General features: G+C 52.4%; 1 protein-coding gene and 2 non-coding genes across 3 annotated transcripts in view; 2 read left to right on the top strand and 1 right to left on the bottom strand.

The window, feature by feature from the left end:
• LOC123352276 (zinc finger protein 850-like) overlaps nucleotides 1–22,100 on the bottom strand; it is a 296,363-nt gene that overhangs the window by 239,895 nt on the left and 34,368 nt on the right. The window lies entirely within an intron of this gene.
• On the top strand, nucleotides 6,341–6,412 carry TRNAC-GCA. The gene has a single exon. It is a non-coding gene; the product is annotated as a tRNA-Cys (tRNA).
• TRNAN-GUU lies at nucleotides 11,763–11,843 on the top strand. Its single transcript has one exon. It is a non-coding gene; the product is annotated as a tRNA-Asn (tRNA).

The following is a 22,100-nucleotide window of genomic DNA, read 5'->3' as shown; positions in this document are numbered from 1 at the left end:
CACAGCCCCACTATTTGTGGCAGAGAGGAGCCAATCAAATGGAAGCTCTGGGTGGATCGCAGTCAACAAAGTCCCAGCCCCACCCCGCTCAGCATATCCAGCAAATACCAGGGTGAGGGGACGAAGAGAGAGCCCCTTGTCTCTCCCAGCAGATCCATCACACACCTACTGGCCACCGACTGATACAGGAGATGGAGCCCCTAGCAGGGTCCAGGGAGAGCTCCCTGGTAGGAAGCCCAATAACCTCCTTCTTGTGAGAAGCGGGATATGAAGGGAGAGGCAGCTCCAATAAGCCTGACTCATGTCAGCCTCCAGCACTATGAGTCTGGTCAGTTTGACTAGCCCCATGTAGGTGGGCTATTTTCTTTCTTCACAAATTAGGGCATTTCCGCCTCCCAACCTCCTGGGTCTGTTCCTAGAATCTAGGCCACTTATTAAATAACTCCCAGCAGGTTTGCTACACCCTGGCCTCCTCCTTTCCCCACGCTGTGAATTTTCTGCCCCGCTCCAACCTCCAGACCAGACTGTGCAAACCTTCCCATCTCCGGTGTATTTGCTGTCCCTCTCCTCCAGCAGGAACCCACCAGCAACCCCCCGATAATCTCTACCTGAACTGACTCCACTGCAGCCATTTCTATTCCCTGTCCCACGTCAGGCTGGGATGACCTGGAGCAAAACATGGACGCCATTCTGCAGCCTGTCTGGGGGAGAAGGGCAGTTGTGGGCATTTCAGAACCGGTGTTAGTTAATTTCACATCAGAATTCCCCCAGGCCCTTTCCCTGCAGACAGACACCCTAGATCCTGCCATGCTGGGAAATGCTAAATCTGTTTATTACAATGTAGACCTGGCCCCTCCTGCCAGCTAAACCCAGACACATTTTTAACCTCCCTTCTCCCTCTCCTCACCCCCTAACAAAGTCTCTGAACACAAGGCTAGAAAAGAGCAGAACCAAAGGGGTCACTGTGGGGGATTCCCTCGGACACTGACCCCACGGCAGCTACACCCCAGCAGGGGGAATATGGAGTCAGGAACTGGCTTTTCCTCTCTCTGATCCTTGTTTTGTTCACTGGAAAGTGGTTCTGCCCAGGGATGCAGCAATACATGTGTTTGGGTGGACTAGAGAGCTGGAAATCTCTCCCCGCTCATTTCTCCCACTGCTCCTTTCAATCTCTCCTTCCCCGTCCTCTCTCCCTGCCCCTCTGGCTGGGACAGTCCCATTCCTGGGGGCTTTGCTCTCCCAGGGCTGGATTTTCTCCTGGCAATTGCTACTGGGAGGAGAAATGAGGAGGGGCTGTTTGTGCAGAGTCACTTTCTTGCCAGTCCCCAGCACTTTCCCTGAGGTCTTTCAGTTATCTGGAGACTCTGGCTCAGAATTTAGTATTAACAGGGCCCAGGGCTGCCCTAGGGGGCTAGGACCAGCTGGAGAAAGTCATCCCCTGGGCCGGGCAGAGAAGCAGCTTTAATTCAGGTCACGTTCCAGCACAGAACCCCACTGGGGGAGCAGCAGCTGCTAAGCCTGGTCTCCCAGATCACAATGGAGGCTGCAGCATCTGACCCAGGAAACTGGACCCCAATCTCCTGAGCAGAGAGGGACAGAGCGTTTGAGCAGCGATCCCAGGAGTCTGCGGGAGAAGCCCAGACGGAGCCCCTGGCACAGCACCAGGCTCCCTCTAACCCCCTGTCCCGCCTCCCCAAGAGACGCCCACCCCGGCTGTTCTGCAGCCACCAGGCCCCCAGCGATACCCACCTCCAGGACCCACAGCCTCAGGGCTGGGCACATCACACCCACCCCCTGAAACCCCAAATCTCCAGAACCCACCAACCTCACTAGGGTACCCCCTGCCCAGCCACCCAGAGGCCTCCCCCCACCACAATCCCCCTTCAGCTGCTATCTCCCCACACAGCCCCACCCCCACCCAGCCAGCAGGGGGCGGTGGTCACTTTCTATCCACTTCTCAGGCACTGTGAGGTAACAGTGTTGGGGCAGCTAGACCCTGGTGGCAAAAGTCCTGCCGCCACTTGCCACCCCACTCTCTTCTCCCAGCATCACATATTGGCCACCAGGGACTTGGTGCCCAGCAGTGCAAATGAAGGCAGTGGACAGAGCCACCCTCGCCTTGAAGCTCCAGCTCATTAAACCACATCTTCAGTCGCTGATGGCCAATGAGAGACCGACATCGCTTGCTATTTTAGCACTTGGAAATGCCATTGGCCAATCTTTGGATCTCTGTAATGCTGCGCTTCAGTTCATGGGGGAAAGGCGAGAGAAGAGACCTTTCAACTAAAGGCCTGGGGTTAACATCCTAACGCTGTCTCCTACTGTAACACTATTTAATACCGGCCCACCCTGTGCTACTGACAGTTCCATTTCTAGATGTTAGTACATTTCAGTTACTGTCAAAATTAAAAAGTTTCTATATGCTTAAAGAAAATGCATTTGTTTTATTTGCTTATATATGGCATGACTAAATACAGGTTTACAGAACCTAGCATGCAAATTTATCATCTTATATGACAGAGAAAATCATGCATCGAAATTGTTCGTCAAAATCATGAAATGAGCTACAAATGCAATGAAAAATAAGATATTCAAAATTTTAACATATGGGGAGGCGGCACCGAAGACACTTCTTGCCTGGGAGAGGCACTTGGTCTAGGGGAGGCCCTGTCAGGGAAAGCAGAAGTTAGTGTCAGACGGCTATTTCCAGGCTGTAATCTGTGGGCGCCCTGCTCTGGGGGATGGATCACGGTAGCCCAGACTCAGGGCTGGAACAGGCCCCGGATTGAGGGGGTGGCTGCAGGGTTTGCAGCGCTCTGATGTCTCAGACAATGTGTCTCTCCCAAAGCCTCACATCTGCGTCCCCAGTAGGCTCCTGCGCTGCCTCCACTCCTTTCACAGTCTATAGCAAGGAGCAGCAGCAAGGGTCAGGGATGAGCCATAGGCACTAGGTGGGGGGCAGAGGTTTCAGGAGCCCAGAGTGTTTGCCTGTCTGGGCATTTTGGCTGAGACCTCAGGGACACATTGTGAGGCAGAATCCCAGGCATCTTATGAAAGGAGCATAAGGACATAAGAACGGCCAGACTGGGTCATACTGGGTCCATCTAGCCCAGTATCCTGTCTTCCCATAGCGGCCAAAGCCAGGTGCCCCAGAGGGAATGAACAGAACAGGGAATCGCCAAGTGACCCATCCCCTGTCGCCTATTCCCAGCTCCTGGCAAATAGAGACTAGGGACACCATCCCTGCCCATCCTGGCTCAGAGCATGTCCTCCATGAATCGATTTAGCTCTTTTTTTGAACCCTGTTATAGTCTTGGCCTTCACAACCTCCTCTGGCAAGGAGTTCCGCAGGTTGACTGTGCGTTGTGTGAAAAAATACTTCCTTTTGTTTGTTTTAAACGGGCTGCCTATTCATTTCATTTGGTGACTCCTAGTTCTTGTGTGATGAGAAGGAATAATTAACACTCCTTATTTACTTTCCCCACACCAGTCATGATTTTATAGACCTCTAGCATATTTCCCCTTAGTCAGCTTTTCTCCAAGCTGAAAAGTCCCAGTCTTATTATTCTCTCCTCACATGGCAGACACTCCATACCCGTTTCTGAACCTTTTCCAATTCCAATACATCTTTTTTAAGATGGAGCGACCATATCTGCACGCAGTATTCAAGATATGGGCGTACCATGGATTTATACAGTGGCAATAAGATTTTCTTTCTTATTCTCTATCCCTTTCTTAATGATTCCCAACATTCTGTTCACTTTTTGCCTGCCGCTGCCCATTGAGTGGATGTTTGCAGAGAACTATCAACAGTGACTCCAAGATCTCTCACTTGAGTTGGAACAGCTATTTTACATCCCATTGTTTTCTATGTGTAGTTGGGATTATGTTTGCCAATGTGCATCACTTTGCATTGATCAACATTGAATTTCATCTGCCATTTTGTTGCCCTTTCACCTAGTTTTGTGAAATCTCTTTTTAGCTCCTCCCAGTCTGCTTTGGACTTAACTATCCTCTGTAGTTTTGGATCATCCGCAAATTTTGTCACCTCGCTGTTCAGCAGGTCGTTTATAAAGATGTTGACTAGTCCCAGTACAGACACCACTAGTTACCTGTTTGCATCCTGAAAACTGTCCATTTATTCCTACCCTTTGTTTCCTGGCTTTTAACCAGTTATTGATCCACGTGAGGACCTTCCAGAGGTGAACGTAAGCTGGTACATTCCGGTATGAGGTCCTGGCAAGAGCGGGTACTCTGTGCCAGCCCGGCCCGGCTTCCCCAGGCTGGTGATTTAAAGGGCCCAGGGCTCCCTGCAGCCTCCCAAGCACCCCTGGCGGAGCCCCGGGGAGCAAATCACTGCCCTGGAACGATGCTCTCTCCCGCGCTACGAACACAGAGCAGGGGCGGCGGGAGCTTCCTTACAGTGTGGGGGGGGGGTCACTATTGTCTGAACTGTGGCACTCCCATGAAAACCCTTCCCCAAGGACCCACACTCACACCACCTCTCCCCCCGAGGCCACACCCACAGAATGCCTCTCCCCCCCCAAGACTCCCCCTTTCCCCCCTCTATCATTTGTCCTAACAGCCAGTTAAGAGTGGTGGGGCCACGGCCCTCTAAACCCCCTGTTCCAGCACCCCTGACACAGAGCTAAGCAGCAGTGGTGTGTGCGTGTGTGTGACAGAGGCTGCTGTGCTGAGCTGAGCCAGTGAGGGAAGCGGGGGCTCATGTTGGGGCTGCCCCCTCCCCCTGCCTCAGGCCTGGTTGCTTGCAGCAGCTGTCTGAACATAGAGACAGTGTGCCGACACACTCCCTCTCCCCACACACACACTCCCTCTCCCCACACACACAGGCTCCTTTCTTTCCTCACCCTGGAGTAAACTCAGCTTTTAATTCCATCCTTGATGTTTCAAGGAATAACAACAGACGACAGAGGAAAGAGGTGGACAGGGCGGGTCTCAGGGGAGGGGCAAAGAGGTGGGGGTGGTGGACAGGGAAGGTCAGGGGAGGGGGTAGAGAGGTGGGGGCGGTGGGCAAGGTGGGTCTCGGGAGAGGCAGAGAGGTGCAAGTGGTGGGCAGGGTGGATCTCAGGGGAGGGGCAGAGAGGTGGGGGTGGTGGGCAGGGTGGGTCTCAGGGGAGGGGCAGAGAGGTGGGGGCGGTGGGCAGGGCGGGTCTCAGGGGAGGGGCAGAGAGGTGGGGGCGGTGGGCAGGGCGGGTCTCAGGGGAGGGGCAGAGAGGTGGGGGCGGTGGGCAGGGCGGGTCTCAGGGGAGGGGCAGAGAGGTGGGGGCGGTGGGCAGGGCGGGTCTCAGGGGAGGGGCAGAGAGGTGGGGGCGGTGGGCAGGGCGGGTCTCAGGGGAGGGGCAGAGAGGTGGGGGCGGTGGGCAGGACGGGTCTCAGGGGAGGGGCAGAGAGGTGGGGGCAGCAAGCAGGCCGTGGGGTAGGGGGTGGAGAGACACAAGGAGGCCTTCAGGGAGGAGAGGAGCGAGCGGAAGGTGGACCAGCAGGCCTCAGCCACAGTGGAAGAGCGGGGGTGGGAAGTGGCCAAATGGGAGTGAGGGCAGAGCACAGAGGGGGCCTAGGAGGGAGGAGAATGAGGGAAGGGGGTGGAGTGGGGGGACAGCACCATGGTCTGGGCAGGGCCACCCAGAGGATTCAGGGGGCCTGGGGCAAAACAATTTTGGGGGCCCCTTCCATAAAAAAAGGTTGCAATACTCTAGAATCCTGTATTCTCATGGGGGCCCTGCTGGACCTGGGGCAAATTGCCCCACCTGCCCCCCCCCCCGGGCGGCCCTGCCCTCAGCCTCTCCTCGTAAGTCCCCTGCCCCGTAATCATTTTTGTTGCCCTCCCCTAGACTCTCTCCAATTTGTTTCTGTAGTGGGGGGGGCGAAAGCTGGACGCAATGCTCCAGATGTGGCCTCCCCAGTGCCGAATAGAAGGGAATAATCACTTCCCTCGATCTGCCGGCAATGCTGCTACTAATCCAGCCAATATGACCAGGTACCCATATTGAATGCAGACCCAGCAATATTTGATACATTGGTTACTGTCCATTCAGGAGGTTATTTCCTACCTATTCATAAATAATGAAGATGCTCTAAGTGGAGGGGAAAGAGCTGTCCTGTCCGTGTAGTTAACCCATCCCCCCGAGAGGTGGTAGCTATGTCACTGGGGGAAGCTATGGGGGTGGGTGTGCAAGCTGTGGTGTCTACATGGATCTATAAGTTTAATCAAACCCCATTTTTAAAAGCACTGTGGTCTGGGAACAGAACAGGAGATCTCTGAGGCAGGGCCTGTCCTTCAAAATCTTTAAGATCTCTGACTTACCTACACAACAGTCATGGGGGTATAGCTCAGTGGTAGAGTGTTTGACTGCAGTTCAAGTGGTCCTTGGTTCAAATCCAAGTACCCCCTTACAAACCTCTTCTTTCAACAAAAATAAGGGCATTTCCATTATGTTCAGGAGTTCCAATGAATAGGGATCCCTGAAATGAATGGAAACACTAAATGTTTTCCTGTGCAAATGCATAAAAACCTAGCAAACGTGTGGCTTCACTGAAATCAGTTCCAATCCTCTAAAGGATTAAAGAATCCTTATTGAGGTTGCAGGAAAAAAACATCCTGATGTGTAGAAAGAATAGTAAATATGGCAGGCGACAAGCTTGGCTTAACAGTGAAATCCTTGCTGATCTTAAACACAAAAAAGAAGCTTACAAGAAGTGGAAGATTGGACAAATGACCAGGGAGGAGTATAAAAATATTGTTCAGGCATGCAGGAATGAAATCAGGAAGGCCAAATCACACTTGGAGTTGAATCTAGCAAGAGAAACAAGAAGGGTTTCTTCAGGTATGTTAGCAACATGAAGGAAGTCAAGGAAAGTGTGGGCCCCTTACTGAATGAGGGAGGTAACTTAGTGGACAGAGGATGTGGAAAAAGCTAATGTACGCAATGCTTTTTTTGCCTCTGCCTTCACAAACAAGGTCAGCTCCCAGACTGCTGCACTGGGCAGCACAGCATGGGGAGAAGGTGACCAGCTCTCTGTGGGGAAAGAAGTGGTTCAGGACTGTTTAGGAAAGCTGGACGAGCACAAGCTCATGGGGCCGGATGCGCTGCATCCGAGGGTGCTAAAGGAGTTGGCGGATGTGATTGCAGAGCCATTGGCCATTATCTTTGAAAACTCATGGCAATCGGGGGAGGTCCCAGATGACTGGAAAAAAGATAATGTAGTGCCCATCTTTAAAAAAGGGAAGGAGGAGGATCCGGGGAACTACAGGTCAGTCAGCCTCACCTCAGTCCCTGGAAAAATTATGGAGCAGGTCCTCAAGGAATCAATTCTGAAGCACTTAGAGGAGAGGAAAGTGATCAGGAACAGTCAGCATGGATTCACCAAGGGCAAGTCATGCCTGACTAACCTAATTGCCTTCTATGAGGAGATAACTGGGTCTGTGGATGAGGGGAAAGCAGTGGATGTGTTATTCTTTGACTTTAGCAAAGCTTTTGATACAGTCTCCCACAGTATTCTTTCTTGCCAGTAAGTTAAAGAAGTATGGGCTGGATGAATGGACGGTAAGGTGGATAGAAAACTGGCTAGATGGTCGGGCTCAACGGGTAGTGATCAACGGCTCCATGTCTAGTTGGCAGCCGGTATCAAGTGGAGTGCCCCAAGGGTCGGTGCTGGGGCCGGTTTTGTTCAATATCTTTATTAATGATTAGGAGGATGGTGTGGACTGCACCCTCAGCAAGTTTGCAGATGACACTAAACTGGGAGGAGTGATAGATACGCTGGAGGGTAGGGATAGGATACAGAGGGACCTAGACAAATTAGAGGACTGGGCCAAAAGAAACCTGATGAGGTTCAACAAGGAGAAATGCAGAGTCCTGCCCTTAGGACGGAAGAATCCCATGCACTGCTACAGACTAGGGACCGAATGGCTGGGCAGCAGTTCTGCAGAAAAGGACCAAGAGGTTACAGTAGACGAGAAGCTGGCTATGAGTCAACAGTGTGCCCTTGTTGCCAAGAAGGCTAACGGCATTTTGGGCTGTATAATTAGGGGCATTGCCGGCAGATCGAGGGATGTGATCATTCTCCTCTATTAGACATTGGTGAAGCCTCATCTGGAGTACTGTGTCCAGTTTTGGGCCCCACGCTACAAGAAGGATGTGGAAAAATTGGAAAGAGTCCAGCGGAGGGCAACAAAAAATGATTAGGGGGCTGAAGCACATGACTTATGAGGAGAGGCTGAGGAAACTGGGCTTGTTTAGTCTGCAGAAGAGAAGACTGAGGGAGGATTTGATAGCTGCTTTCAACTACCTGAAAGGGGGTTCCAAAGAGGATGGATCTAGACTGTTCTCAGTGGTAGAAGATGACAGAACAAGGAGTAATGGTCTCAAGTTGCAGAGGGGGAGGTTTAGGTTGGACATTAGGAAAAACTTTTTCACTAGTAGGGTGGTGAAGAACTGGAATGGGTTACCTAGGGAGGTGGTGGAATCTCCTTCCTTAGAGGTTTTTAAGCTCAGGCTTGACAAAGCCCTGGCTGGTATGATTTAGTTGGGGATTGGTCCTGCTTTGAGCAGTAGATTGGAGTAGATGACCTCCTGAAGTCCCTTCCAACCCTGATATTCTATGATTATATGATTAGATGCTCTAATGGTCTCTTCTGGCCATAAAGTCGACTAATTTCTGAAAAACCGAGTGTAGCTTTGGGAGCAGCGTCTGATGTTTCCCTGTCTAGCCGGCTTGCTGCCTAGAACAAACGTTCCTTGAGTGGGGTGATCCCCAGGGAGTAGCTCAAACCTCCAAAGTGCCTGGCCAGGGGCAGGACATTAGCCCAGCAAGGGAGGGGTGTGGCAGTGACATCACAAAGGCCTTTTGCAGGACCTCAGACTATTGGTCCAAGGTGGTGGGGAGGTGGTGACCTCACAGAGAGATGCTGACATCAGCCAGGCAGGACAGGGGCGAGGGGCCAGGGAAACCTCAGAGACCCCTGTGGCTTTGCTCCAGCAAGTCTCCTTCTCCAGGTCTCTCTCTGAGGACTGAGAGAGTATTCGGGTTCACGGACGTGAGCGCCAGGAGGAACCTCTTTCAAGTTTTCTCCTTCCCTTTTAGTGATTTTACTAGAAAACAGATGTCCCTGTTTAGAAGGTAAGAGCCTCCTGGAGGTGTGAAACCTGTTCAGTCTGATCCATCTGGTGACAGTTGAATTCTAGGCATGGAAAACACGAGCTTAAGGAGGCAGAATTTTATTCTGCACCTGGGATTTTGTCCCTTAGAATCACTGGGGACATTGGGGTTTGTCCTTTTTGTTTTACCTTTTCCTCCATCCATCCCTCCCTCCTTTCTCTTTATCTCTTCCTTCTTTTGTCCTTTCTCCTGTTCCCCTCCCAACACCAGGTGTGTGTGTGTGTGTGTGTGTGTGTGTGTGTGTGTGTGTGTGTGTGTGTGTGTGTGTGTGTGTGTGTGTGTGTGTGTGTGTGTGTGTGTGTGTGTCATGGAGGAGGGCTCTACAGCTCCCACTATGGGAGGTCCACCCAAAAATGTGGGGCTGAAATAGTGCTCGGGCAGTGATCCCCACCAGTGACCTGGGCCATCCTTTGGGCTCTCTGGTGCGAACCCTCAGCCTCCCGTCCTCAGTCTCTACCTGATTGGCTGAGCAGGGGGTTATTGACAGGGAGGAGACACAGGTCCTTGTTGGTCTCTTTTATGACCAAGGAAATAAGTCAGAACCAGTTCTGTGTTTGATGGATTTTGCTGCTTCTCTGCATTAATGGTCTCTGAGCAGTTCATGATTCTCTCTTACCTTGCAGTTCTCAAATACTTGCTGAATAATTACTGTCACTGTTGTTGGTCTGTAGCTCATCTGTGAGCACTTTATTCAGGTCATTCAATGTCTGAAATTCAAGATCCGATGGTTAGTTTGAAAATCAGGGCTCTTGGGTCCTATTCCCAACTCTGCCACTGACTGGCTGTGTGACCTAAGACAAGTCAATTCTCCTTTCTCAGCCTCAGCTTCTCCCTCTTTCAAGTAGGGATAATAATGATCCGCTCCTACCTACCTCAACACACTCACTGTTCCCCAACACACACACTGTCTCTCCCCACACACACACACAGTCTCCACACTGCAGTTGAAAAGCAGCTGGCAATCTAGTAGGATGCCCATGGAACAACGGGAGAGAGAAACCTGCATCACTGAAAGTGCAGCTATGGAGACACCACACACCAGCCTTGCCTAGCAGGGGCAGGGGGGCGAGAAGGGACATCATCCGAGCTCCCTGCATCCAGGTCACTTTCCTCAGCCGGGCTGCATCAGGGGAGGGCAGAGAGCAGCAGCTTCTGATGCTCCCCTCACAGCCCAGCCCCGGTGGGGAAAGTGACCAGGACGCAGGGAGCACATAGTGCTGCTCCTCGCTCCCCCCACCCTCTGTGGGGCCACGGAGGAGCATTGGGGCAGGGGAGAGCAGTGAGCACCTTTGCACGGCCACACGGTGCCCTTTGACCCCCTGGAGCCCTGGGTGGCTGCCGTGGGCCCCACCCCTAAGGCCGGCCAGGCTCCCCAGCACGAACAGCAGAGACACAGGGAGACTGGCCACCCACTGAGCAGAGGTAGCCTGGGCGGCTCGTAATGGAGGCTTGGGGGGGCTCAGCCTCCCCAAACCTTGCGTTGCCAAGGGGACAGTGGGGCCCATGACTAGGGGCCCTGGGCAAATTAGGCCCCCCTGGGAAAGTCTCCCCCATGTCGGCCCCAGGGCTGGAGGAGCTCCCACTCCCTGCTACGGCCCGGGGGCTGCAGCAGGGGCACAGAGCTTCTCTGGTCTCGGGGCCGCAGCGGGGCCGGGGTAAAGGAGTGACAGGGTGGGGCCGGTGGGGGAAGGGGTGGAACAGAGGTGACAGTGGATGGGGCCGTGGGTGGAAGATGTGGAAGGGGGCGGAGCCACACACAGAAGTGGGGGGGGGTCATGGTTCCGGTGCTGGGGGCCCCGCACTTGTTCTCCCTTTCCCTGGGCTTTGGCATCACTAGCCCCTGCTTAGCGAGTAGGGGTCAGTGGTCCCCAAAATTTGGGGCGTGACTCCTAGGGGAACACAGAGGAAGATTGATGGGGGCACCTCAGGGCCTGAGCCAGCCCCCATGGAGGGCAGGGAGGGAGCCCCACTCAGCCCCACTCTGTCCCAGCTCTTCCCCAACCCCACCCTCAGCCTGGGCCCCTGGCTCCCAGCCCGGCCTCGACCCCCTTACCCCTGTCCGCACCCCTCTCCCCAGCAAGCACCGGCCCCACTCCCAGCCCCGGTTCTCGACCGCGGCTTCCGAGGGGCCACAGCCATGGATACGAGGGCGCAGTGTGAAATGTTTGGGGACCACTGGGTTAGGGTGACGTCCTCAATCACTTCTCTGCAGTCCAATGAAAGCGATTCCTCCCCCACCCACCCACCCCTCCGTCAGGACGGCCTAGGTACGTTCTGCTGCCCTTCACTCGTACAGGGAGGAGAATAACATTTCATTCCACTCAATCCTAAAGTGATTTGTTACCCACCACCATCCCAAACTGGTCATTTTGGGGAAGCGGCCCCTTCATGCTGCATAGCTAGGCAGAGAAGGGGTGTCTGTGCAAACACGGCCTGTTCCTGAAGTCTTCCCCCAGCTCATCACTAGATGTGAGGGGGGGAGCTCATTTAGCCCCTCCTTACGCTTAGAATTTAAAAACTCCTTAGTGTCGCTATCTCTGCCGGCCTTAGATTTCTCCTCCTGTCCCTGTCTTAGCAGCTCAGATGAGGTGGCCAAGTGGTTACGGTGATGGACTGTTAATCCATTGTGCTGTGCATGCAGGGTTCAAATCCCATCCTCATCGGAGGCATTTAGTCTTCACCCTCCTTTATAGACAACCATCTCCCCCCTTGGTACAGTGACAGATTAAACAATGTTGCTTCTTGCAAACAAAAACCTTCTCAGAATCTCAGCTGCCCCTCTCCCCTTGCTTCAAATAAAATGTCTAAATCCCAGATTTCTAAAAAAATTCTCTAGTCCTGCATTTCTTAGTTTTTATCTCAAAGGGGAACAGCCTCATAATCTCCCCGAAACACCCTGGGACCTCCCCAAATAATTAAAATACCCCCAACCTGAGCAAGGCCACAACAGTGAACCAGAGCTAGTGTCTAGGCCAAGCTGTTCTGAAGGAGACAACTCAACCATTTTCTCTCTGCTTCCCTTGGCAACGTCTGATTGAGAAAACAAAATTCCCCAAACTGAAAATTTTCTGCTGAGAAACCACTACTGGTCTGTTTGGGGACTTTGGTTTGAATGTACTATTATTATCCTCTTCTGATTTCTGAATCAGTTTTGTCATCCAGATGTATTTCCAGCTGTTGAGTTGTGGGGGATAGAGGCCAACTCATAATGTCTCTACCCCACCTTTCATAGTTTCTTCCAACTGGCTAGGAAGTACCTTTGCTAGGATGTGAGTCAAGCAGTGCCCATTGTCGCTGTGCTATCTCAGAGAAGTCTGCATTGTACACGGTTCCTGGGATAGTCCTTGGGAGTGTGGATCCCTTTAATGGGCCAGCAGCGGGTCTGGCTCCTCCACTGTCACACCTGAAAGGCTGGTGGTGGGCATTTCCCAACCTCATCTCAGTAACACACACAGAGCAAAACTTCCCAGCCAATGCTACACACACAATCCAACACAATATTAATGTTCAACAGACCAAGACTTTTGAAATGATACCTCACCAGGCAGACTTTGTACAAACTGTATCATCATTCTATGAGTGGTGAATATGGGGCTTCCAGGGTGCTGCTTTGAGCACAGCGTGCCACACCTGGGCCGACATTGCAGTGGAGACGGACCCTTAGAGTCCATCTCTCCTGGGATAAAGATGACAGCATGGCTTGCCTGGACCATCTGATGTGGGCTCATGAAGCTAAAGCCGAGAGGCTAAAAACTGTGGGGCAGATATTTGTGTTCACACTGAAGCCTGGGTTCGGAAACCCTCACCCCTCGTGGGGTCTCAGAGGTTGGGCTCAAGCCCATATGTCTGCCCTGTAATTTTATAGTCTTGCAGCCCAAGCCCCATAACCCTGAGTCAGCTGACCCGGGCTTTGCGACAGGTGCCCTGGGTGTTTTAATCACTGTGTAGACATAACGTTAGGCTACGTCTCCAGTGCAATGAAACACCCACGACTGGCCCGTGTTACATTAATCAGGGTCATGTGGCTTGGGCTGTAACGTTGCAGTGTCCGTGTCTCGGCTCAGGCTCAATCCCCTGCTCCAGGAGCCCAGAAGGTTGGGAGGGAGTTTAGCAAGTGGAAATGGTAAAACTGCAGTGGAGTATTACCCTGGACTCATGGCATTTCTCCATTGGTCTGTCTGCTCTGGGGCAGGGATAGAAACACGTCCTGCTGCTTTTGTTATTTCAAAGGGCGGTTTAGGATTTTCATTCTCAGACAGTGCACAAAACAGGACTCAACCCTCGGCATAAACTAAATGAATTGCCCACAGATTCTGGCAGCCACAATGAGCATTTGGTGAGAGAGCTCAGATCTGCCCCTGTCCCAGAGGGACGGGGTCATCTGTGAGGGGACCGGACCACTGACCTATCAGCTCCTAACTCCCAAACTTTCAGTAACTCTATCATCAGTGCCTGTGAGTGTAATTTAAACCAGAAGAAAAACCACACTAGGCTAGACCGAAGGTCCATCTAACTCTGAATCTTGTCTTCTGACAGTAGCCAATACCAGGTGCCCCAAAAGCAACTCAGTAAGGTACCACTGGAACTTGAACCCAGGATCCCCTGTATACAAAACAGCAGTTTTAGCCAGCTAAGCCATGGTGCTTACAGTTGCTGAAGGGATCATGTCTGCACACACCTGACTCTCTGCCAACCTCCATCTGGGCCTGACAAGCTTTGCTTGTGTTTGGATTCAGTAAAGCAGAGGAGCAGGGGAAGTTTTACTCCCAAGGTTCTTTGGACAGGTCTACACTACAAAATTAGATCGGTGTAACTACATTACTCAGGGGTGTAAAAAATTTACCTCCCTAAGCAATGCAGTTATATCAGCCTAACCCCGGTGCAGATAGCACTGTGCCAACAGGAGGGCTTCTCCCATCAACATAGCTTGGGGAGGGGCTTGGTTAGTGAAGATGAAGAGAATAGGTGGCCCATGGCTCTTGCATTTGGGGAGGCTGGGTGTGAGCGCTGGAAGCTCCCTAGAAGTGGGGGGCCCATTGGTGCCCAGACCATGGCGCTGCCCCCCCCACCCTTCTCCTCTCTCTGCGGCCCCACCTGTGCTCCCCCCTTGCTCCTGTTTGGCCACTTCCCACCCCCCGCTCTTCCTCTTTGGCTGAGGACGGCTGATCCACCTTTCGCTCGCTCCTCTCCTCCCCCAAGGCCTTCCTGCCTGCTGCTCGTGCCTCTCCACCCCCTACCACACGGTCTGCCCACCAGCCGCCACCACCACCTCGCTGACCCTTCCCTGCAACCCACCCTGCCCACCACCCCCACCTCTGTGCCTCTCCCTTGAGACCTGCCCTGCCCACTACCCCCACCTCTCTGCCCCTCCCCGGAGACCTGCCCTGCCCACTGCCCCCACCTCCGAGACCTGCTCTGCCCACCGCTTGAACCTCTCTGCCCCTCCCCTGAGATCCACCCTGTCCACGTCTTTCTTTGGTGATCTGTTGTTATTCCATGAAACATCAAAAATGGAATAAAAAGATGAGTTTACTCCAGGCTCAGGAAAGAAAGGAGCCACCAACCCCCCGGCATTGCTGCTTTAGTTAAAGTGTTTTAATTAAACAGCTATTGAATGTCCTCCCTATGCCCCTTGTGTCACCAGAGCACATCCATGCTAGCAGTTCTTGGATGGCAACAGAGAGCAGTGCACTGTGGGTAACTATCCCACTGTGCAACTGGCTGCAGGGTGTTTTGGGAAGGGTTTGCAATGCCTCACGGGCTGGTACAGCATCACATGATGCAGGTTTCTCTATCCCACCGTTCCACGGGCATCTTACCAGATTGCCAGCTGCTTTTCAACTGTGGTGTGCGTGGCGGGGTAGAGACTGTTTGTGTTCTGGGGAGACACAGTGTGTGTGTTGGGGAAGAGTGAGTGTGTTGAGCTAGGTAGGAGCAGATCATTATTATCCCTACTTGAAAGAGGGAGAACCTGAGGCTGAGAAAGGAGAATTGACTTCTCTGAGGTCACAGAGCCAGTCAGTGGCAGAGTTGGGAATAGGACCCAAGAACCCTGATTTTCAAACTAACCTTTGGATCTTGAATTTCATACACTGAATGACCTGAATAAAGTGCTCTCAGATGAGCTCCAGACCAACAACAGTAACAGTAATTATTCAGCAAGTATTTGAGGAGAACTGCAATGTTAAAGAGAATCATGAACTCCTCAGAGACCATTAATGCAGAGAAGCCGCAAAATCCATCAAACACAGAACTGGTTCTGACTTATTTCCTTGGTCTTAAAAGATACCAACAAGGACCTGAGTCTCCTCCCTGTCAATAACCCCCTGCTCAGCCAATCAGGGTAGAGACTGAGGACGGGAGGCTGAGGGTTCTCACCAGAGAGCCCAAAGGATGGCCCATGTCACTGGTGGGGATCACTGCCCGAGCACTATTTCAGCCCCACATTTTTGGGTGGACCTCCCACAGTGGGAGCTGCAGAGCACTCCCCCGCAACACACACACACACTCCCCTCCCTCCTGATGTTGTGAAGGGAACAGGAGAAAGGACAAAAGAAGCAAGAAACAAAGAGAAAGGAGGGAGGGAGGGATGGATGGAGGAAAAGGTGAAACAAAAAGGACAAACCCTAATGTCCACAGTGATTCTAAGGGACAAAATCACAGGTGCTCAATAAAATTCTGCCTCCTTCAGCTCATGTTTTCCATGCCTAGAATTCAACTGTCACCAGATGGATCAGACTGAACAGGTTTCAAACCTCCAGGAGGCTCTTACCTTCTAAACAGGGATGGCTGTTTTCTAGTAAAATCACTAAAAGGGAAGGAGAAAACTCAAGAGGTTCCTCCTGGCGCTCACGTCCGTGAACCCGAATACTCCCTCAGTCCTCAAAGAGAGACCTGGAGAAGGAGACTTGCTGAAGCAAAGCCACAGGGGTCTCTGAGGTCTCCCTGGCCCCTCGCCCATCTCCTGCCTGGCTGATGTCAGCATCTCTCTGTGAGGTCACCACCTCCCCACCACCTTGGACCAATAGGCTGAGGTCCTGCAAAAGGACTTTGTGATGTCACTGCCACACCCCTCCCTTGCTGTGCCAATGTCCTGCCCCGGCCAGGCACTTTGGAGGGTTGAGCTACTCCCTGTGGATCACCCCACTCAAGGAGCGTTCGTTCTAGGCAGCAAGCCGGCTAGACAGGAAAACATCAGACGCTGCTCCCACTGCTACACTCAGTTTTTCAGAAATTAGTCGACTTTATGGCCAGAAGAGACCATTAGAGCATCTAATCTGACCCCCTGCATATCACAGGCCTCCTGTAGGACACAAGAGCTACTTTTGGGGCAAACACATTCCAGAAACGCATCTAGTCTTCATGAAATGACATCAGGAGATGGAGAATCCATCACTTTCCTTGGTAGCTTGTTCCTGTGGTGAATCATCCTCGCTGTTGAATATTTGTGCCTTAGTTGTAATATGAATTTGTCTCTTTTCACCTTCCAGACATTGGGTCTTGTTATGCTTTTCTCTGCTAGATTAAAGAGCCCTTTAATATCCAATCTTTTCTCTCCATTAATGCACTTCAATTAAGTCACCTTTCAATCTTCTTTTGATAAGCTGGACAGGTTGAGCTCTTTCTATAGCTCACTAGAAGGCATTTTTCTCCAGCCCTCAGGACATTTGGTGGCTCTTTGCTGCCCCAGCTCCAGTTTCACAACATCTTTTTCAAATGAGGACACCAAAACTGGAGGCTATTCCAGTATCAGTCTCACTGATGCCATGTCACCTCCTGTGACGTTATTGACATAATCTGTAACTGTATAGATCACCGTTGGGACCACTGTTCTATATTCACAGCCAATATTGTAGAAAGGCTCTTGTGTAAGGTGTCTATGGAGCGGTTCTGACTGACTGATTATAATTATGCCATCTCTAGATGTGTATCATTTTTGAAGTTGACGTTATGAATATTGGCTCTATGCTGCCCGTATTTCAAACTTGTGCTCTGCTTCCAGGGAACACCCCAGCCAGACAAGTTGGTGTCAGTTCTGCCTAGCCTGCTTGGTGGCCCATTACAGACCATCAGCTACACAATCAACCCATTGAGAGAAGGCAGATACACCTTGTGACTCAGCAAGGTCTGCAGGGACCTGCCTATGGACAGAACTCTAAGGTTTTTCTATGCCATGTGCTTAGGGAGATGTATTTTCCATGCCCTGGTTCCTCGCTGACCCAGAGAGAATAAAGGAACACGAAAAAAAAAACCTTCTCCCACAGATTTGAAAGTATTTTCTTCCCTTATCGGTCCTTTTGGTCATGTGCCAACCAGGCTATCTGACCTTTTTAACCCTTTACAGGGTATTTTATGCTACCTGTAGCTATACGTTTATGACACCCTGTAAATAGCAATCTGCAGAATCTGATTCTGAGAAAGGGCAGAGTGAAGGGCAGTGGCTTCAGCAGATTTACTGAGCATGCTCAGTTCATGTGAGCATGCTCAGTGCACCATAAGTAGCAAATTCCTACACACAGCAGTTTCTCACACTGCACCTGAGGCAGCATGAGGCAGGGGCTCCATCGCTGTCCAGACCCCACCCAAGGGCAGTTCCCCAGGGGCAGTGAGACCCTCAGCTTCTGGGACCTGTGTGTGGAGTCTCTCTTCTGCCCACCCAGGGCTGCCTCACCTCGGCTGGGCACAGAAAGTGCTTCAGTGAAAGTCTGTCCCTGGAGCAGCCCCTCTGGCGCCACAGCAGCAGCCCGGAGCTCAGCCCCGGCTCCCAGCGCACACTGGAGGCAGCAGCACCAGCAGTGTCTGGTACCTTCCAAAGCCCAGCCACCAGGAGCTGCCCCACGGCTCTTTTCCTTGTTTTTCCTGCTTCCTTCCTACCAGCCCCCCACTGCTCCAGCCCCTTCCTGGCTCCTTCAAGCCCAACCCAGGCTGCAGCTGCCACACTCACCGGGCCAGGGACTGTCTGAGGTGGGAACTAGCCCCATCTCTGCAAGAGCCCCGCCCCCAGGAGCTGCCCCGCCCCTGCTCTGTGCCAGAGCCCCGCCCCTGCTCTGTGCCAGAGCCCCGCACCCAGGAGCTGCCCCACCCCCAGGCTGTGCCAGAGCACCGCCCCCAGGAGCTGCCCTGCCCAGTTTGGTTTGTTTTTTTGCCGGGGGTGTGTGTGTGTGTGATCCAGATGGAGTTAGAAGAAGTTGGGCTGCAGAGGCTCAGGGAGATTGAAGGGAACCCCCTAGGTGTCCCAGTGTTGGCCAGGGATTGTACAGCACCTAGCGCAATATGGGGTCCCAGAGCCGTAACTAGCTATTTTTGCACTCAAAGCAAGAATATAAAAGTGCCTCCCCCCCGCTGTGCCACCCAGCCCCCTTGAAACACCTCCCCAGCGCTGCCCAGCCCTGTGGAAACAACGTCCCCAGCACTGCCCGCCCCAAAGAAACAAACCCTCCTTCCTCAGCGCCGCCCCACCGAAACAGGTGTGGGCCAAAAAGGAAGGTTGGGGGGAGGGGGAAGAAATGGCACCCATAGGGTGACCAGATCACAGCAGTAAAATAGGACCTGCCCCCTCCCCGCTCGACCCCATCATCACACCCCTCTTCAACCCCTAGCTCCCTGCTGGCCTGCTGCATTCCTCCTAGTCAGTCCCCCACCCACCACTCGCCTCCTTTCACCTCCTCCCTCCCCGGCCAGAAACCCCCGTCCCTGCCCCTTGAGCCCCTGCTGGCTCACTGCTCACCTCTGTGCCCACCCGCCACTTGGCCACCCGCTCGCCTCCGACTCGCCTGCCCCCCAGTATAAAGCCTCATTCAAAGACCCAGGGGTCACCATATTACTGCACACAGCAGTCACTCAGTGCAGTTGTAGATAAATCTCTGCATTATGCATTTTTGTATAACTTGTCTATGACTTTGTATTGAACCTTGGTAATATGTTATAGGGGGCCCCTAAGGTAGTGTAATTAAGGTAATAGAAAAATGTCTTTTTGCTAGAAGTAGAATAAGATCTTCCCCCCACTTGGTAATCCGTCGCCCTGTGGAGTGAATGAGGTGGGACTGAGGAAGGCAGCACCTCCAGACAGCTACAACCCGTGGAGAGGGGCTGGGAGCCCGACCAAGGCCAATCAGACTTGGCAAGTGGGCTGGCTAGAGAAGAGCCGACACACTGACGGCCGCGGGGGTTAGGAGCAAGCACCTTCCTGTGGGAACCCCTCTGTGCAGCACTGGGACAACCCCCAGCCCAGAGAAAAGCAGCAAAAAGGACCAACAGACACTGTCCCAGATTTTGAATCTGAGAGATTTGCCCCTCTCCATCCGCCGACTCGTGGCTGACCTCCTCACCCCCCCCCGAGTATGGACCCCCCAGGGGTCACTATATTACTGCACACAGCAGTCAATCACTGCAGTACCAAACATTAAAATACTGAAAATGGCGCCCCCCCCTCCATCCACCGACTCGCCGCTCGCCTCCTCACCCCGCCCCAAGTATCAGTGGCAGCAGGTTTGTAGAAGTTTTGGTGGTGCCCAGACCACTCAGAGCCCGCCCCCGCCCCGAACTCTTCCCCACACTTGCCTAAGGCTCTGCAAGGGAGTTTGAGTGGGGGGAGGAGGTCTGGGGTGCAGGCCCTGGATTGGGGCAGGGGATTGGGGTGTAGGATGGTTGAGAGGTTGCGCTCTGGGATGGAGTCAGGTGCAGGCTCTAGAATGGAGTTTGGGTGCTGGATGCAGGCTCCAGGCTGGGGCACAGGGTGAGGGTGGCTCTAGGCACCAGCAAAGCAAGCAGGTGCCTGGAGCAGCCCATTTGCAGGGGCGGCAGCCGGCAGGGATCGAGCCTGGGAGCGGAGAACCAACAGGGAGCCCTGAGAGCTGTAGTTCCTTGGTTAGCTCCCTGCCTAGAGCCAGCCCTGGAGCAGGGAAAGAACCAAATTTCCCAGCATTCCCTTGGCTGCTATCAACAGGAAAGGGAGGGGGTGGGAGTATGGTAGCTGAAACCTCATGCTGCAGCTTGCTGTGAATGGAGAGGGGGTGGCACTGTGAATGGGGAACAAGTGTGCCCAAGGAGTAGGCGGCTTGGGCCCAGAAGCAGCAAAATTCATAAAACATAGAACTGGTTCTGACTTATTTCCTTGGTCTTAAAAGAGAACAAGGACCTGAGTCTCCTCCCTGTCAATAACTCCCTGCTCAGCCAATCAGGGTACAGACTGAGGACGGGAGGCTGAGGGTTCTCACCAGAGACCCCAAAGGACGGCCCAGGTCACTGGTGGGGATCACTGCCCGAGCACTAGTTCAGCCCCACATTTTTGTGTGGACGTCCCACAGTGGGAGCTGCAGAGCCCTCCCCCGCAACACACACACACACACCCCTCTCCTGCTGGTGGGAGGGGAACAGAAGAAAGGACAAAAGAAGCAAAAGACAAAGAGAAAGGAGGGAGGGATGGAGGGAGGAAAAGGTGAAACAAAAAGGACAAACCCCAATGTCCCCAGTGATTCTAAGGGACAAAATCCCAGGTGCGCAATAAAATTCTGCCTCCTTAAGCTCGTGTTTTCCATGCCCAGAATTCAAGTGTCACCACATGAATCAGACTGAACAGGTTTCAAACCTCGTGGAGGCTCTTACCTTCTAAACAGGGACGGCTGTTTTCTAGTAAAATCACTAAAAGGGAAAGAGAAAACTCGAAAGAGGTTCCTCCTGGCGCTCACGTCCGTGAACCCGAATACTCTCTCAGTCCTCGAAGAGAGAGACCTGGAGAAGGAGACTTGCTGAAGCAAAGCCACAGGGTTCTCTGAGGTTTCCCTGGCCCCTCGCCCCGGTCCTGCCTGACTGATGTCAGCATCTCTCTGTGAGGTCACCACCTCCCCACCACCTTGGACCAATAGTCTGAGGTCCTGCCAAAGGCCTTTGTGATGTCACTGCCGCACCCCTCCCTTGCTGGGCTAATGTCCTGCCCCTGGCCAGGCACTTTGCAGGTATGAGCTGCTCCCTGTGGATCACCCCACTCCAGGAGCGTTCGTTCTAGGCAGCAAGCCGGCTAGACAGGGAAACATCAGACGCTGCTCCCAATGCTGCACTCAGTTTTTCAGAAATTAGTCGACTTTATGGCCAGAAGCGACCATTAGAGCATCTAATCTGACCCCCTGCAGATCACAGGCCTCCTGTATGACACAATAGCTACTTTTGAGACAAACACATTCCAGAAAGGCATCTAGTCTTCATTAAATGACATCAGGAAATGGAGAATCCACCACTTTCCTTGGTAGCTTGTTCTTGTGGTGAATCATCCTCACTGTTGAATTTTTGTGCCTTAGTTGTAATATGAATTTGTCTCTTTTCACCTTCCAGCCATTGGGTCTTCTTATGCCTTTCTCTGCTCGATTAAAGAGCTCTTAAAAACCCAATCTTTTCTCTCCATTAAGGCACTTCAATGAAGTCACCTTTCAATCTTCTTTTGATCAGCTAATCAGGTTGAGCTCTTTCAATAGCTCACTAGAAGGTATTTTTTCCAGTCCTCAGAACATTAGGTGGCTCTTTGCTGCCCCAGCTCCAATTTCACAACATCTTTTTCAAATGAGGACATCAAAACTGGAGGCAGTATTCCAGTATCAGTCTCACTGATGCTGTGTCACCTGCTGTGACGTTATTAACATAATCTGTAACTGTATAGATCACCCTTGCGACCACTGTTCTATATTTGCAGCCAATATTACAGAGAAGTGGTTGTGTAAGGGGTCTATGGAGAGATTCTGATTGGCTGATTATAATGATGCTATCTCTAGATGTGAATCATTTTTTGTAGTTGACATTATGAATACTGGCTCTATGCTGCCTGTATTTCAAACTTGTGCTCTGCTTCAGGGAATGATACCTTTGTTTAATTGATGAAAACATAAACTAGACACTTAGAGGATTGGAACGGATTTCAGCTGATGGACAGG

Source organism: Mauremys mutica, chromosome 18 (assembly GCF_020497125.1).
Source record: "Mauremys mutica isolate MM-2020 ecotype Southern chromosome 18, ASM2049712v1, whole genome shotgun sequence".
Taxonomy (NCBI): Eukaryota; Metazoa; Chordata; order Testudines; family Geoemydidae; genus Mauremys; species Mauremys mutica.
Note: the sequence above shows the minus strand (reverse complement) of the source record. Positions and strands in the feature narration are given on the sequence as shown.